The following is a 16669-nucleotide window of genomic DNA, read 5'->3' as shown; positions in this document are numbered from 1 at the left end:
TTGCAGCCTGCCTTGAACGTTAGGAGACTGCACAGGGCCATGTGATCCGCTGTCTCCAGGACCTCTCCTCTCGGCTGGATGGAATACAAGTAACCCTCCGTGGTTCAGGGGCGTCCAGTGTGCCGGCTGCAGTACCTTTGGTGGTATCCCCACCCACCATTCCTGTTTCTGCTCTTTGTCTCCATTTACCGACACCTGCCAAGTTTGATGGTTCCCCAAAAGCCTGTCGGGGTTTCCTAAATCAGTGTGAGATATATTTTGAGTTACAGCCTGGCAGTTTCCCAACTGACCGCACCAAGGTTGCTTACATCATCTCCCTCCTCAGTAGCTCCGCCCTCGATTGGGTATCACCTCTATGGGAGAAGTCTGATGCCCTGCTCTCTTCATATGCAGATTTCGTGGCAACCTTCAGGCGCATCTTTGATGAACCAGATCGTGTGACCTCTGCCTCCTCTGATATCCTCCGGCTACGTCAGGGGACACGAACAGTCGGTAAATATCTGGTACAGTACCAGATGCTAGCATCCGAACTTTCCTGGAATGATGATGCTCTTTACTCAGCCCAAGGAGGGGCGTCTGCGTCTACAGCCCAAGGAGGGGCTTCTGTGTCTACAGCCCTAGGAGGGGTATCCAATGTTCAAGCTCTAGTAGGGGCATACGAGTCTTCTCAAAAAGGAGTTTCTGATCTGTCAACCACAGGAGGGGTGCTGGAGAAAACAACCCTGAGAGAGGTGTCTGATTCATCAACCCCAGGAGGGGTCACCAAAGTTTCAGTCCCAAGGGAAGTATCCAGAGCCAAGTTCCCAGATGAAAATTTTTGTGCTACAGATGCAGTTATGAACTCCTGTTTGCCGTCTTCAGAGAGCACCACCCTGTTGGCATCCAGCATGGACCAGATCCAGGATAGTCTAACTGAACACTCGGATATCACTCATTCCGGTTCCATCCTTCTGTCTGAAGATTCCTTCGGTTCCAGCCGATTCCGATATCTCTGGACCCAATCCGGTTCCATCCGTAGGTCCAAAGACTCCTTCGGTTTTAGCCGATTCCAATATATCTGGACCCAATCCGGTTCCACCCGTAGGTCCAAAGACTCCTTCAGTTCCAGCTGATTCAACCGTCAATCCGAAGACTCCTCCGGTCCCAGCCGGTTCAAGCTTTTCTGGACCCAATCCGGTCCTATCCGTCTGTCCAGATCAGCCTCCTTCGGTTCCAGCCGATTCCAATACCTTCGGATCTAATCCGGTCCTATCCGTCGGTCTAAAGTCTCCGCTGGTCTCAACCGGTTCAAGTTTGTCTGGACTTAATTTGGTCTCGTCCATAGGTCCGGTACAGTCTCCTCTGGTCCCAGCCAGTTCAAGTTCATCAGGATTCAATCTAGATCCTTCCATTTGTTCAGGTAAAGAACGTATAAGAAGTGTCCTGGGGCCACTCCTAAAGGAGGGGGGTGCTGTCACGATCTAGGTAATTCCTTATCAGTATTTACCTTCCAAATGCCTCCTGAGACTGTCCCAGTGTTCCAAGCCTGGATTCCATCTGCACTGCATGTGTGCAGCACGCTGCATCTCATTGTCTCAAATCCCTTTACTGTGATTCTGGCAGCTTCATGGTTAAAGCTCACATTCAAGTTACAAACAATCTTTCCCTCCAAAAGCTACATGGGTGCAGCCATGTTTTCCTAATCACATGTTACCTATCAGCTGCACTCTGCTCTCAGCCTGATTACACAGCAGCTGCACTCTGGTCTCTGGTTAATCAGCTAGCCAATCCCTGCTTCCCAGCAGGTATAAATATCCTGTTCCTGGGGTGGAAAGATGTCAGTGCTTCAATTGTCTTCAGTGATTCCAGTGTGCAGTTCTCCCATGGACTTTCTCTGCAGTACAGCCTGACTCCCTGGTGATTACACTCTGCAGTGTAACCCGACACTCCAGTGATTAACCCTCTAGTCTACCGATTCACCTGTGTCTGAACTCCGGCTTCCCAGCAGCCATTCTCCAGCTTCGTCTACAGCTCTCCAACGATCCCCAGCATTACTTCATGCTTCACCTGTGCTTCTAAGTACAATAGTGCATTTCTATCTGCGAACTCCAGCTTCACTCAAAGCTTACCAACGATCCCAAAGTAACCATCGGTGTTCCGTCATCGATCCCAAGTATTTCTCTGAACTGTGTTTCCTATTACCAGTACCAAGTCATCAGTATTCCTCTGAACTGTGTTTAATAAAACCTTTGAACTTTCCCTTGTTGTCGTGGTCACGCCTTTGGGCATTTGTTCTAAAGGTTCCCTGCATGTCCAAGAACCCTGTACTGCCTCCCAGGTACACATATACCTCAGCCCCTACAACTGAGGCTTCCCTCTGGTCAGCACCAGCCCTCAGTTGTGACATCCGATGGCCACAGGAGTTGATCATCTTAAAAATCAGACTTAATAGTCCAGGAGCCGATGATCGGTGTTCTGGTGAGCGCTGCTGGGTATCGGATCTCCTGCTGCTGTGCTAAGACCCCTGTGCAGTAAAGTGATGCTGCAAAGTACCAGGAGTCACAGCACAGCAGCAGGATTCGGCACACGGCAACGTCCTGGAAGCATGCACAGTAGGACATTGTTTTTTTTTCCCATACATGCGATAATTGATACATCCATGCGATTTACTCAATTATTGTATTGCGAGTTTGGCCGATTTTTTTTTACCTGTCATCTGTATCCTCAGATACAGATTGTGATAAACGAGGCTATAAATGTGTGCTCCTTACAGCAATTATTTTGCAGTTCTGGTATTGTAAAGGGGTTTTCTGTGACACTCTTTAGCTTAAAACACACTGCAGACTTGCTTCTTTATGCTGCAGCAGCTCTCTGTGTTTTTACATGTGACCAAGATGGCGCCTGTGCGCTGGTTGGGCATTTGAAAGACTTCACAATATGCCTGGGGCACTCTAGCATATACTCTGTATGCTTTTCCCCCATCTTCCACTTATACTGTATATTGAGGTACACGTTCAGTACTTAAGTGTTCTGGGTGCCTGTACAATTTTGTGCCCTTGGTGCTTTCATGCAGTGTGCCTGGGCCCATAATCGGTGCCCCGTTTGGTGATTTAGCAGAGTAATATACACACCAGTGGAATTGTAATTTGATAAAGAAGCAGTCCAGTGTGACAATGTGGTTTATTAGCACTTGTGATGCAAAGGCGTAACTGGGGTTTTCGGAGCCCAGGGCAAGATGAAGAGTGGCGCCCCCACCCCACCCCCCAAAAAACCCCAACACATGCACACAAAGTATGTGCGCCGAAAAAATGGGCGTGGTCACGCACCACAAGGGGTGTGGAAACTGAAAATAGGGCGTGCCAACATGACTATCACCTACCCCCTGTGTCGCCTCTCAGCACACCTTCATTAAATTTTTGCACAGTACGCACGCAGAGTCCCCTTTTTACACAGTGCCCCACAGTGCCAGATACATATTGCCCCAGTGTCAGATCCACAGTGACAGATACAGTGCCCCACAGTGACAGATACATATTGCCCCAGTGTCAGATCCACAGTGACAGATACAGTGCCAAATACATATTTCCCCAGTGTCAGATACAGTGCCCCACAGTGCCAGATACATATTGCCCCAGTGTCAGATACAGTGCCCCACAGTGCCAAATACATATTGCCCCAGTGTCAGATCCAGTGCCCCACAGTGCCAGATACATATTGCCCCACAGTGACAGATACAGTGCCCCACAGTGCCAGATACATATTGCCCCACAGTGTCAGATCCAGTGAGATACACAATTGGGGGGCAGAATAGCAGAGGCAGGTGGGCATGATGCCCTGGCCGCCAGCGGCGCCCCCCTCTGCTGGGCCTGCCAAGGCGCCCAGGGCACGTGCCCCACTCACCCTGCCTTAGATATGCCTCTGATGTGATGGTATAGCTATATTTACACTGCATGACTGGATGAAGCGGAGCCTGTAGCAGAGAGGGGATCAGTTTCCGGTAACAATCTCAGGCAGCAGTGCAGGGTTCTGGAACAGTAGCACTGTGGGGTTGAAGTCGCTGGTCTCTGGCGTGGAGGACAACGGTCCTCCACCATGTCACTCATACACGGTGAACAAGATGGCACCACGCATGCACAGATACTGTAACAGTGGCCATCTTGGTGAGGGAATGAAGCATCCCTTGAAGAGCCATATTCTTGGAGACTGTAGTAGAACACTCTACACAATGAATGGGGTAATCCTTTATTTAAACTGAAACATTCACATACTAACACATTTCATACTTCTCAAAACCTTGGATGGTCTCCTCTTGTATCATCAAAAAAAAATACAGAACACTCAACACAGACAGCAGTGTAACGTGTGCAATACTGTGTGATATGACAGTACCTGCCGGTGACTGTCTTAGGACATAAAAAGGAAATGCTGATTGGATGAGAGTATGGGAACCCATTTTCTTAATACTATAATTGTTATACTCAATTTTATTATGTGTTTTTTATATAGATTTTTTTAATTTTCTTATATACTTATACTATATCTACTGTACTTAGTGTGCGACAACTTCGCCAATGCAATTTGTCTATTAGTGATGTCCAACAAATTAATGTACAGATGTGTCCTCTTACAGCCTAGCTGCAGTCACACTAAACAGCCCTTCAAGTTGCGCCATGCTGTGGTGGGACTCCGTAGCGCCGGGCATATTTGTTTGCATTTTTTGCAGCGAAAATGCATCTTAGACGCAATGTAATGCAACAGGACGCACAGCAGATCCTGCTGATTAAAATGACATGCAGCATGCCTATATTCTGTGTGTAACTGCGGTTGTATCTGTAATGCCAGGAAAACACTAGCATAGCATTTTGTATGAAAATACAGTCGCAGTCACGCACAGAATACAGGCAAAAATGCAAAAAGAAAAATGCTCGGTGCTACAGAGTCAAAAGACACTCTCACATTATATGTAACGCGATTTGTAGCGCATGGAGCAAAGTTGTAAGAGAAAATCTGTATGCGTAACGAAGTAGGCACGTCAATGGAAAATCACAAGACACATACTGTAGTGAAAATAATTCAATTAAAGACTGTTTACTTTCCTGACTGTACGTAATTGGCTGACAGTCAGGGATTGCTATTGTATACAATCATGGCCACCATCAGCGGGGAACCGGGCCCGGACAGAGTGGAGGTCTGCCTCTGCAGTTGCGTACAAAGATATCTGTATAGAAATGTCCTCAACAAAATTCCCGCCACCATAGATGAGACCAAAAAAACAAACAAAAAAAAAACGACAATATGGATGAATACATAGGAACAGCATAGCATAATGTTTAACATAAAAGAGAAGGCAACATTATGTCTGCAGAATCACGGCAGACCGAGTAGCAAACTAGTAAACTCTGGCTGACCGTGGTGAGGCAGAGCTATTTGGGGCAGATGTATTAACCTGAAGAAGGCATAAGGAAGTGATAAACCAGTGATATGTGCAAGGTGATAAACGCACCAGCCAATCAGCTCCAATATGTAAATTAACAGTTAGAAGCTGATTGGCTGGTGTGTTTATCACCTTGCACATATCACTGGTTTATCACTTCCTTATGCCGTCTCCAGGCTTAATACATCTGCCCCAAATTTATTCTTACCAGTTATTTATATAGCGCACACATATTCCACAGAGCTTTACAGAGAATATTCGGTCATTCACATCAGTCCCTGCCTCAGTGGAGCTTACAATCTATATTCCCTATCACATGTACACGCACACACATTCATGCTAGGGTTAATTTTGTTGGGAGCCAATTAACCTACCAGTATATTTTTGGATTGTGGGAGGAAACCGGAGTACCCGGAGGAAACCCACGCAAGTACGGGGAGAATATACAAACTCCACACAGTTAGGACCATGGTGGGAAACAATCCCATGGCATCAGTGCTGTGATGGAGTACTGCTAACCATTACACCATCCGTACTGCCAAAGCTACCATATCTATATGTGTGAGAGGGAGGTGGCTGGGGTATGTGTATTTGAGAGAGGGAGGTGGATGGGGCAGAGCTGGGTATATATGTGTGAAAGGTAGTGGCTGGTGTATATGTATGTATGAATGAGGTGGAGCTGTCTTGGGGGTGTTTATGTATTATACTAAGGTGGATGAGGCAGGGTTAGGGCATAATATAATTTATGATTACTTGACATGTTATAATTTGACAATTAAAAAAAATAAGAATTTACTTACCGATAACTCTATTTCTCGTAGTCCGTAGTGGATGCTGGGAACTCCGTAAGGACCATGGGGAATAGCGGCTCCGCAGGAGACTGGACACAAAAGTAAAGCTTTAGGACTACCTGGTGTGCACTGGCTCCTCCCCCTATGACCCTCCTCCAAGCCTCAGTTAGGATACTGTGCCCGGACGAGCGTACACAATAAGGAAGGATTTATGAATCCCGGGTAAGACTCATACCAGCCACACCAATCACACCGTACAACTTGTGATCTGAACCCAGTTAACAGCATGATAACAGAGGAGCCTCTGGATAGATGGCTCACAACAACAATAACCCGATTTAGTTAACAATAACTATGTACAAGTATTGCAGACAATCCGCACTTGGGATGGGCGCCCAGCATCCACTACGGACTACGAGAAATAGAATTATCGGTAAGTAAATTCTTATTTTCTCTGACGTCCTAGTCGATGCTGGGAACTCCGTAAGGACCATGGGGATTATACCAAAGCTCCCAAACGGGCGGGAGAGTGCGGATGACTCTGCAGCACCGAATGAGAGAACTCCAGGTCCTCCTCAGCCAGGGTATCAAATTTGTAGAATTTTGCAAACGTGTTTGCCCCTGACCAAGTAGCTGCTCGGCAAAGTTGTAAAGCCGATACCCCTCGGGCAGCCGCCCATGATGAGCCCACCTTCCTTGTGGAGTGGGCATTTACAGATTTTGGCTGTGGCAGGCCTGCCACAGAATGTGCAAGCTGAATTGTACTACAAATCCAACGAGCAATAGTCTGCTTAGAAGCAGGAGCACCCAGCTTGTTGGGTGCATACAGGATAAACAGCGAGTCAGATTTTCTGACTCCAGCCGTCCTGGAAACATATATTTTCAGGGCCCTGACAACGTCCAGCAACTTGGAGTCCTCCAAGTCCCTAGTAGCCGCAGGTACCACAATAGGCTGGTTCAGGTGAAACGCTGAAACCACCTTAGGGAGAAATTGAGGATCCAACCGTGCTGCCGCAACACTACTCGAGATAGTGCTACCCCGACTACCAACTGTTCCCTGGATCTTGCCCCTATCAGGAGATCGTCCAAGTAAGGGATAACTAAAACTCCCTTCCTTCGAAGGAGTATCATAATTTCGGCCATTACTTTGGTAAAGACCCGGGGTGCCGTGGATAAACCAAACGGCAGCGTCTGAAACTGATAGTGACAGTTCTGTACCACAAACCTGAGGTACCCTTGGTGAGAAGGGTAAATTGGGACATGGAGGTAAGCATCCTTGATGTCCAGAGACACCATATAATCCCCTTCTTCCAGGTTCGCAATCACCGCTCTGAGTGACTCCATCTTGAATTTGAACCTTTGTATGTAAGTGTTCAAGGAATTCAGATTTAAAATAGGTCTCACCGAGCCGTCCGGCTTCGGTACCACAAACAGTGTGGAATAATACCCCTTTCCCTGTTGCAAGAGAAGTACCTTGATTATCACCTGCTGAGAATACAGCTTGTGAATGGCTTCCAATACCGCCTCCCTGTCGGAGGGAGACGTCGGTAAAGCAGACTTTAGGAAACGGCGAGGGGGAGACGTCTCGAATTCCAATTTGTACCCCTGAGATACCACCTGAAGGATCCAGGGGTCCACCTGTGAGTGAGCCCACTGCACGCTGAAATTCTTGAGACGGCCCCCACCGTGCCTGAGTCTGCTAGTAAAGCCCCAGCGTCATGCTGAGGACTTGGCAGAAACGGGAGAGGGCTTCTGTTCCTGGGAACTGGCTGTTTGCTGCAGCCTTTTTCCTCTCCCTCTGCCACGGGGCAGAAATGAGGAGCCTTTTGCCCGCTTGCCCTTATGGGGCCGAAAGGACTGCGCCTGATAATACGGCGTCTTCTTATGTTGAGAGGCTACCTGGGGTAAAAATGTGGATTTCCCAGCAGTTGCCGTGGCCACCAGGTCTGATAGACCTACCCCAAATAACTCCTCCCCTTTATAAGGCAATATTTCCATATGCCTTTTGGAATCAGCATCACCTGACCACTGCCTCGTCCATAACCCTCTTCTGGCAGAAATGGACAGCGCACTTACTCTTGATGCCAGTCGGCAAATATCCCTCTGTGCATCACGTATATATAGAAATGCATCTTTTAAATGCTCTATAGTCAGTAATATACTGTCCCTATCTAGGGTATCAATATTGTCAGTCAGGGAATCCGACCAAGCCACCCCAGCACTGCACATCCAGGCTGAGGCGATTGCTGGTCGCAGTATAACACCCGTGTGAGTGTATATACATTTTAGGATATTCTCCTGCTTTCTGTCAGCAGGTTCCTTAAGGGCGGCCGTATCCGGAGACAGTAGTGCCACCTGTCTTGACAAACGTGTGAGCGCTTTATCCACCCTAGGGGGTGTTTCCCAACGTGCCCTATCCTCTGGCGGGAAGGGGTATGATGCTAATAACCTTTTAGGAATTATCAGTTTTTTATCGGGGGAAACCCACGCTTCATCACACACTTCATTTAATTCCTCAGATGCAGGAAAAACTACAGGCAGTTTTTTCTCACCAAACATAATAACCTTTTTAGTGGTACTTGTATTATCAGAAATATGTAAAACATTTTTCATAGCCTCAATCATGTAACGTGTGGCCCTACTGGAAGTCACATTTGTCTCTTCATCGTCGACACTGGAGTCAGTATCCGTGTCGGCGTCTGTATCTGCCATCTGAGGTAACGGGCGTTTTAGAGCCCCTGATGGCTTTTGAGACGCCTGGACAGGCACAAGCTGAGTAGCCGGCTGTCTCATGTCATCAACCGTCTTTTGTAAAGAGCTGACACTGTCACGTAATTCCTTCCATAAGCACAGCCACTCAGGTGTCGACTCCCTAGGGGGTGACATCTCCATTACAGGCAATTGTTCCGCCTCCACACCATTTTCCTCCTCATACATGTCGACACAATCGTACCGACATACAGCACACACACAGGGAATGCTCTGATAGAGGACAGGACCCCACTAGCCCTTTGGGGAGACAGAGGGAGAGTATGCCAGCACACACCAGAGCGCTATATATATACAGGGATAACCTTATAGAAGTGTTTTTCCCCTTATAGCTGCTGTTTTATTAATACTGCGCCTAATTAGTGCCCCCCTCTCTTTTTAACCCTTTCTGTAGTGTAGTAACTGCAGGGGAGAGCCAGGGAGCTTCCCTCCAACGGAGCTGTGAGGGAAAATGGTGCCAGTGTGCTGAGGAGATAGGCTCCGCCCCTTTCCCCCTGACTTTTCTCCTGCATTTTTATGGATTCTGGCAGGGGTTAAAATACATCCATATAGCCCTGGGGGTTATATGTGATGTATTTTCGCCAGCCAAGGTGTTTTAATTGCTGCTCAGGGCGCCCCCCCCCCCCAGCGCCCTGCACCCTCAGTGACCGGAGTGTGAAGTGTGCCTGAGGAGCAATGGCGCACAGCTGCAGTGCTGTGCGCTACCTTGGTGAAGACTGATGTCTTCTGCCGCCGATTTTCCGGACCTCTTCTTGCTTCTGGTTCTGTAAGGGGGCCGGCGGCGCGGCTCTGGGACCGGACTCCGAGGCTGGGCCTGTGTTCGGTCCCTCTGGAGCTAATGGTGTCCAGTAGCCAAGAAGCCCAAGCTGGCTGCAAGCAGGCAGGTTCGCTTCTTCTCCCCTTAGTCCCTCGATGCAGTGAGCCTGTTGCCAGCAGGTCTCACTGAAAATAAAAAACCTAAAACTAAACTTTTTCTAAGAAACTCAGGAGAGCCTCCTAGAATGCACCCTTCTCGGCCGGGCACAAAAATCTAACTGAGGCTTGGAGGAGGGTCATAGGGGGAGGAGCCAGTGCACACCAGGTAGTCCTAAAGCTTTACTTTTGTGCCCAGTCTCCTGCGGAGCCGCTATTCCCCATGGTCCTTACGGAGTTCCCAGCATCCACTAGGACGTCAGAGAAATAATAATAGGATTTTAATACCCATCGGTAAATCCTTTTCTCCTAGTCCATAGAGGATGCTGGGGTCCACTTCAGTACCATGGGGTATAGACGGTTCGGCAGGAGTCATGGGCACTTTAAGACTTTTCAAGGGTGTGCACTGGCTCCTCCCTCTATGCCCCACCTCCAGACCTCAGTTATAGGAACTGTGCCCAGGGAGACGGACATTTAGAGGAAAGGATTTACTTTTATACTAATGGTGAGATTCATACCAGCTCACACCTCAACCATGCCGCACAACAAGGCATTCAACATGACACACGCCAACAGGCATGAACCATTTACAGCAATATGCTGAAAACAAATAAAACACAACTTGTGTAACTATAAAAAACAAACTATAGGTAAAGTACACACTGAGTCGGGTGCTCAGCATCCCCTACGGATTAGGAGAAAAGGATTTACTGGTAGGTATTAAAATCCTATTTTCTCATATGTCCAAGAGGATGCTAAGGTCCACTTCAGTACCATGGGGTTATACCAAAGTTCCAGTACGGGGGGGGCGAGTGCGGATGACCCTGCAGTACCGATTGATCGAACTTGAGGTCCTCATCGGCCAAGGTGTCAAACTTATAAAATTTAGCAAATGTTTTTGACCCTGACCAAGTAGCTGCTCGGCAAAGTTGTAAAGCCGAGACGCCCCAGGCAGCCGCCCAGGATGAGCCCACTTTCCTAGTAGAATGGGCCTTCACCAAGTTCGGTACCGGCAAGCCTGTCGTAGAATGACCGTGCTGAATTGTCCCTCTGATCCAGCGGCATTCTGTCCCTCCTGGAGAGGGTCATGTTGGGAGGCTTCAAATGTGAACAACACCTAGGTGAATTGGTGAAGAAGTTCTGAGGAAAACTACGAGAAAGCAGTGAAAGTTACATTACAAGCGCATTTGGGTGGGCACTACTGACACCCCTAAAAATCTGGTACGTGGGTCCGCCTATTCAGTGGGACTCCATTTTGTTTGGATAATCCCATTTATATAAGTATAATTGAATCTGACTATACTTCACTATATTGCTCTCTCTTTCATCTTTTGGGTAAAATCGTGTGAATTGGAGTGGAGAATCCTTACCGAACTAATAATATACTCACCAGAGTCTACACTTTTGAAGATTGAATATTGCCCTAGTAACCCAGGGAGCGCTCCACAGCAAAATTTGACTGTATAAATTGTGACTTTTTGGGATTTGGTTGACCATCCCGGCTGGTGGACTGCAGCACCTTTGAACTAAAGCGCCATCTTTACATCTTTTTGTTTACGGTCCAGCGCGCAATAGTCTGCTTAGAAGCAGGACACCCAATCTTGTTGGGAGCATGCAGGACAAACAGAGCCTCTGTTTTCCGTAATCGAGCTGTTCTTGCGATATAAATCTTCAAAGTTCTAACCACATCTAGAGACTGTGACTCAGTGAAAGTGTCAGTAGCTACTAATAGGTTGGTTTATGTGGAAGGACGAAACCACCTTTGGAAGAAATTGTTGACGAGTTCTTAACTCTGCCCTATCTTCACGGAAGATCAGGTAAGGGCTCTTGTGAGACAAGGCCCCCAACTCAGACAACCGCCTTGTGGATGCCAAGGCCAAAAGCATCACCACTTTCCAAGTGAGAAACTTCAATACTATCTCCTGCAGAGGTTCAAACCAATCTGACTGAAGGAACTGCAACACCACATTAAGGTCCCATGGTGCCACTGGAGGCACAAATTGAGGCTGGATGTGCAGAACCCCTTTTACGAACGTCTGAACTTCTGGAAAGGAGGCCAATTGTTTTTGAAAGAAAAATGATAAGGCCGAAATCTGGACCTTGATTGACCCCAATCTAAGGGCCGCATCCACACCAGCCTGCAGAAAATGGAGAAAACGTCCCAACTCAAACTCTTCCGTAGGAGCCTTCTTGGATTCACACCAAAACACATTTTTCTCCAAGTACGGTGGTAATGTTTAGATGTTACTCCTTCCCTGGCCTGAATAAGAGTGGGGATGACTTCCTTGGGAATACCCTTTTGGGCTAGGATCCGACGCTCAACAGCCATGCCGTCAAACGTAGCCGCGGTAAGTCTTGATACACACACGGCCCCTGCTGTAGTAGGTCCTCTCGAAGAGGAAGAGGCCGAGGATCTTCTATGAGCAACTCCTGAAGATCTGGATACCAAGCCCTCCTTGGCCAGTCTGGGGCAATTAAGAGTGCTCAAACTCTTATTTTTATTATTTTGAGAACTTTTGGAATCAGTGGAAGTGGAGGAAAAACATATACCAACCGAAACACCCACTGGGTCACCAGTGCATCCACTCTCTGAAGCTTCTTGTTTAGACGAGATGCCATCATGTCTACTTGAGGAACTCCCCAAAGACTTGTAACCTCTGCGAAGACTTCTTGGTGGAGGCCCCACTCTCCTGGATGGAGATCGTGTCTGCTGAGGAAGTGTGCTTCCCAGTTGTCCACTCCCGGAATGAAAATTGCTGACAGAGCTCTAACATGTCTTTCTGCCCAGAGGAGAATCCTTGTCACCTCTGCCATTGCCGCTCAGCTTTTCGTTCCGCCTTGCCTGTTTATGTATGTGAATGCTGTTACATTGTCCTACTGGATCTGTACGGGATCTTGAAGAAGATGTACCGCTTGTAGAAGACCGTTGTAAGTGGCTCTCAATTCCAGAACATTTATGTGAAGGCAGGCTTCCTGACTTTACCATTTTCCATGGAAGCTTTCCCCCTGTGTGACAGCTCCCAAGCCTCAGAGACTTGCTTCCGTGGTTATTAGGACCCAGTCGTGAATCCCAAACCTGCGTCCCTCTAGTAGGTGAGAACTGTGTAGCCACCACAGGAACAAAATCCTGGCTTTGGGGGACAGGATTATTTTCCGGTGCATGTGTAGGTGGGATTCGGACCACTTCTCCAACAGGTCCCACTGGAATACTCTTTCATGAAATAGGCCAAACTGCATGGCCTCGTAGGCCGCTACCATTTTCCCAAACATGCATTGATGGATCGACATGCTTGTTGATTTCAATATTTATTTGACCATTTACTGGATTTCCAGAGCCTTTTCCGCTGGAAGAAATACTCTCTGTACTCCTGTGTCCAGAATCATCCCTACAAAGGACAATCTTGTCATCGGTTACAACTGCGACTTTGGAAAATTCATGATCCAACCGTGTTGTTGGAGTATTGACAGGGAGAGTGCGATGTTCTGCACCAACTGTTCCCTGGATCTCGCTTTTATCAGGAGATCGTCCAGATAAGGAATTATATTGACTCCTTTTTAACAAAGGAGGACCATCATCTCCGCCATCACCTTGGTGAATACCCTCGGTGCCGTGGAGAGTCCGAACGGCAACGTCTGAAACTGGTAATGGCAATCCTGTACTGCAAATCTCAGATAAGCTTGCTGAGGAGGATAAATGGGAACATGCAAGTAAGCATCTTTTATGTCTACTTACACCATGAAGTCCCCTTCTTCCAGACAGGAAATCACTACCCTCAGGGATTTCATCTTGAACTTGAACCTTTTTAGGTAGAGATTCAGATTTTTCAAGTTTAAAATCGGTCTGACCGAGCCGTCCGGCTTCGGAACTACGAAGAGGTTTGGATAAAAAACCTTCTCCTTACTGTGCCAAGGGTACCAGGACAATGACCTGATCCTGACATAATTTTTGAATTGCTGTTGTTACTGCCTCTCTTCCCGGAAGAGAAGCTGGCAAGGTCGATTTGAAAAATCGGCATGGGGGGGCCGTCTTGAAACTCTAGTTTGTACCCATGGGACACTATTTGTAAGACCCACTGGTCCAGGCCAGATTGAATCCAGATTTGGCTGAAAAGTTTCAGATGTGCTCCCACCCGAGCGGACTCCCGCAAGGGAGCCCCAGCGTTATGCTGCAGATTTGGCAGAAGCAGGGGTGGACTTCTGCTCCTGCGATCCGGGAGACTGAAAGGATATCAGCCTCTTCTTGTACCCCTCGATTTGATGGCCACTGACGTCAGTGAGAGCAATCCTTAAAATTACAGATTATACACGACACCATGTAATTAAGAATCACTCTGCGTTTATTGTTCATAACAATGGTATATAAGGCATCATTGTCTAGGGAGGGATTGGAATGTCCAGGGAGGGGTAGGCAAAAGTAAATACTTTATTGGTTTAACTTTACTGCATAGGAGGGATAAAACAGGCTACATGGGGGGATGTAGGATACAGCCTAGTACTTCATCTAGGGGTGGTGATTTCACACAGTTCCCAACAAACTATGGGTGGAGCTATATTCATTTTATGCAATGCAAGCTAAATCCAAGGCAAAAGAAAAAGAAACAATATTTACACAATGCACAATGACAGAGGAGATTTAACCCTTCAATCCCCTCTTAGAATCATGATTGTTATACGACATGATTCTTCTGTAGAGCCCCCTTTTTGTTTCTCCAATTTTTTAGATATTGAACATAATCATCGGGGCCTTTGCTATCAGAGGAGGTGATGGGGCTAGTGGTAACATCATAATACATCAAGACTGTGTCAATACCTTTAGATGTGAGTTTCTTTCCACAGGGAATCACACAATAAACTATGAGACCTATAAAGATTAAAGTTATTATTATGAATATACTTATTTGCACAAGAGCCTGTTTCCAATTTTCAATCCACCCAAAATATTGGCTCCATGGGTTATCAACACCTGAATTTTTCTTAAGTTCTATGGATAAGGTTTCTAACTTGTTTATGGCTAAAGTAACCTTACCGTTGGGACCAGTGTTGTCAGGAATATATGTACAACAGCCTTCCACCTTACTAATGTAAACACATGTACCGCCTTTTTCTGCTAGAATCATGTCAAGGGCCATTCTGTTTTGAAATGTCATTTGGGAAGTGGCTTCTAGCTGTTCAGCTATACCTTTAAGAGCATCTTTGGTATCATTAACAAATCTTTGTTGATTATAATATATATAATTAATCCAGGCTACGTTTTTATTTACAGTTACTATAGGGAACAATGATTCAAAACCCGCAGCCACTTCATCTCTAGCTTTGAACTCATTTGGAACACCTCTTGGGACCCCTATAGCATCAATGTATACGTGGGGGTCAAAGCTACCTCCTGGGAGTGCTCTTTTCTTTCGATTAGCAGGAGTATTAGAGGGAGGAGTGGGGTCATCGGTGATCATTAGGATTATCAACATAGTCCCCAGGATAGAGGTAGGGGACAGGTTCCTCATCCTCCTCTGTTCTTCTGTCTTCGCTAGGTGGGAGGTCAGGGCTGTCTGCCCCCGTTTGTACCTCGCTGGAATCACTTGCTTCCCTCTCTAGGTCTGGTCTAGGAACCTTTTTCACTCGGGATGCATGGATCCAGGTGGGGCTTTCCTCTGTCAGGACTGCTGTTCTGGTTACTGCTACGACCTCTGTCTCTGGACCGTAGGTAAAGTCTCCTGGGCTCTTGTTCCTGGGGAGCACCTTCACCACGACTCTGTCTCCGACTTTAAAGGGGTGTGTAGGTTCCTGTGGATTCAAAGGGTTTTTACAAACAACCTCATGTTCAATTTCATTCAGTTTTATTATCAGGGACCTGACATACTCTTCTCTGATAAGTTCTAGATCTCCCTCCTGTATTACTAATGGTTTCTTAGCCCAAGGTGTAGGGAAGGGCCTACCCATTAATATTTCAAAGGGGGAGTAACCCAAAGTCTTTTGTGGTGTCATTCTAATTTCTGCCAAGATAATGGGAAGGACTTGCTTCCATTTGTGGAAGGTGCCTCCTGTGGCCTTCCTAAGCTTGTCTTTGAGGGTCCTATTCATGCGTTCTACGACCCCTGAACTCTGCGGGTGATACGGGATGTGGAACTTCCATTCCACCTGCAGGGCCTTTACCAAGGCCTGTGTAATTTTTGCTGTAAAGGCGGAGCCTTTATCACTATTGATTTGCAATGGGCACCCCCATCTGGGGATGATTTCCTGAGTTAGGATCCTAGCAACTGTCTTTGCATCCTCAGATTTAGTGGGGAATACCTCTGGCCATCGAGAGAACATGTCTACAATGACCAGGGCATACTCCTGTTTACCAGTACCTGGGATATGGGTGAAGTCAATTTGCAGGTGTGTAAAGGGTGTGGTGGGATATTCAAGATGCTGATGTTTTGCCTTGTCAGGGTTGTTGGGGTTGTTTCGCAGGCAAGTGATGCATCTACTGACATACTGATCTACTAATGACTTGGCATCCGTGACATAGAAATCATTACGTAAAAGTAAGGTAGTTGTTGCCTTACTGTGGTGTCCTATGCCATGGTAGTGAGCAATAAACAAGGGTGCACTGGACTGGGGTATACAAGGTTTCCCCTCTTTGCAGATTAATCCTGTTTTAGGATTCTTCTGCAAAACTGGGTAAGTCCAGTCAGCTAGGTCGGCAGTGGAGGCTGAGGCCTGTAACTGGGTGATCAGGTAATGGTTGTCGAGAGCTGGGGGGGTCATGATGGACATGTGGGCCTGGGTGATGGGCTGTGAGGCT

Source organism: Pseudophryne corroboree, chromosome 3 (genome assembly GCF_028390025.1).
Source record: "Pseudophryne corroboree isolate aPseCor3 chromosome 3, aPseCor3.hap2, whole genome shotgun sequence".
Lineage (NCBI taxonomy): Eukaryota > Metazoa > Chordata > Amphibia > Anura > Myobatrachidae > Pseudophryne > Pseudophryne corroboree.
Note: the sequence above shows the minus strand (reverse complement) of the source record.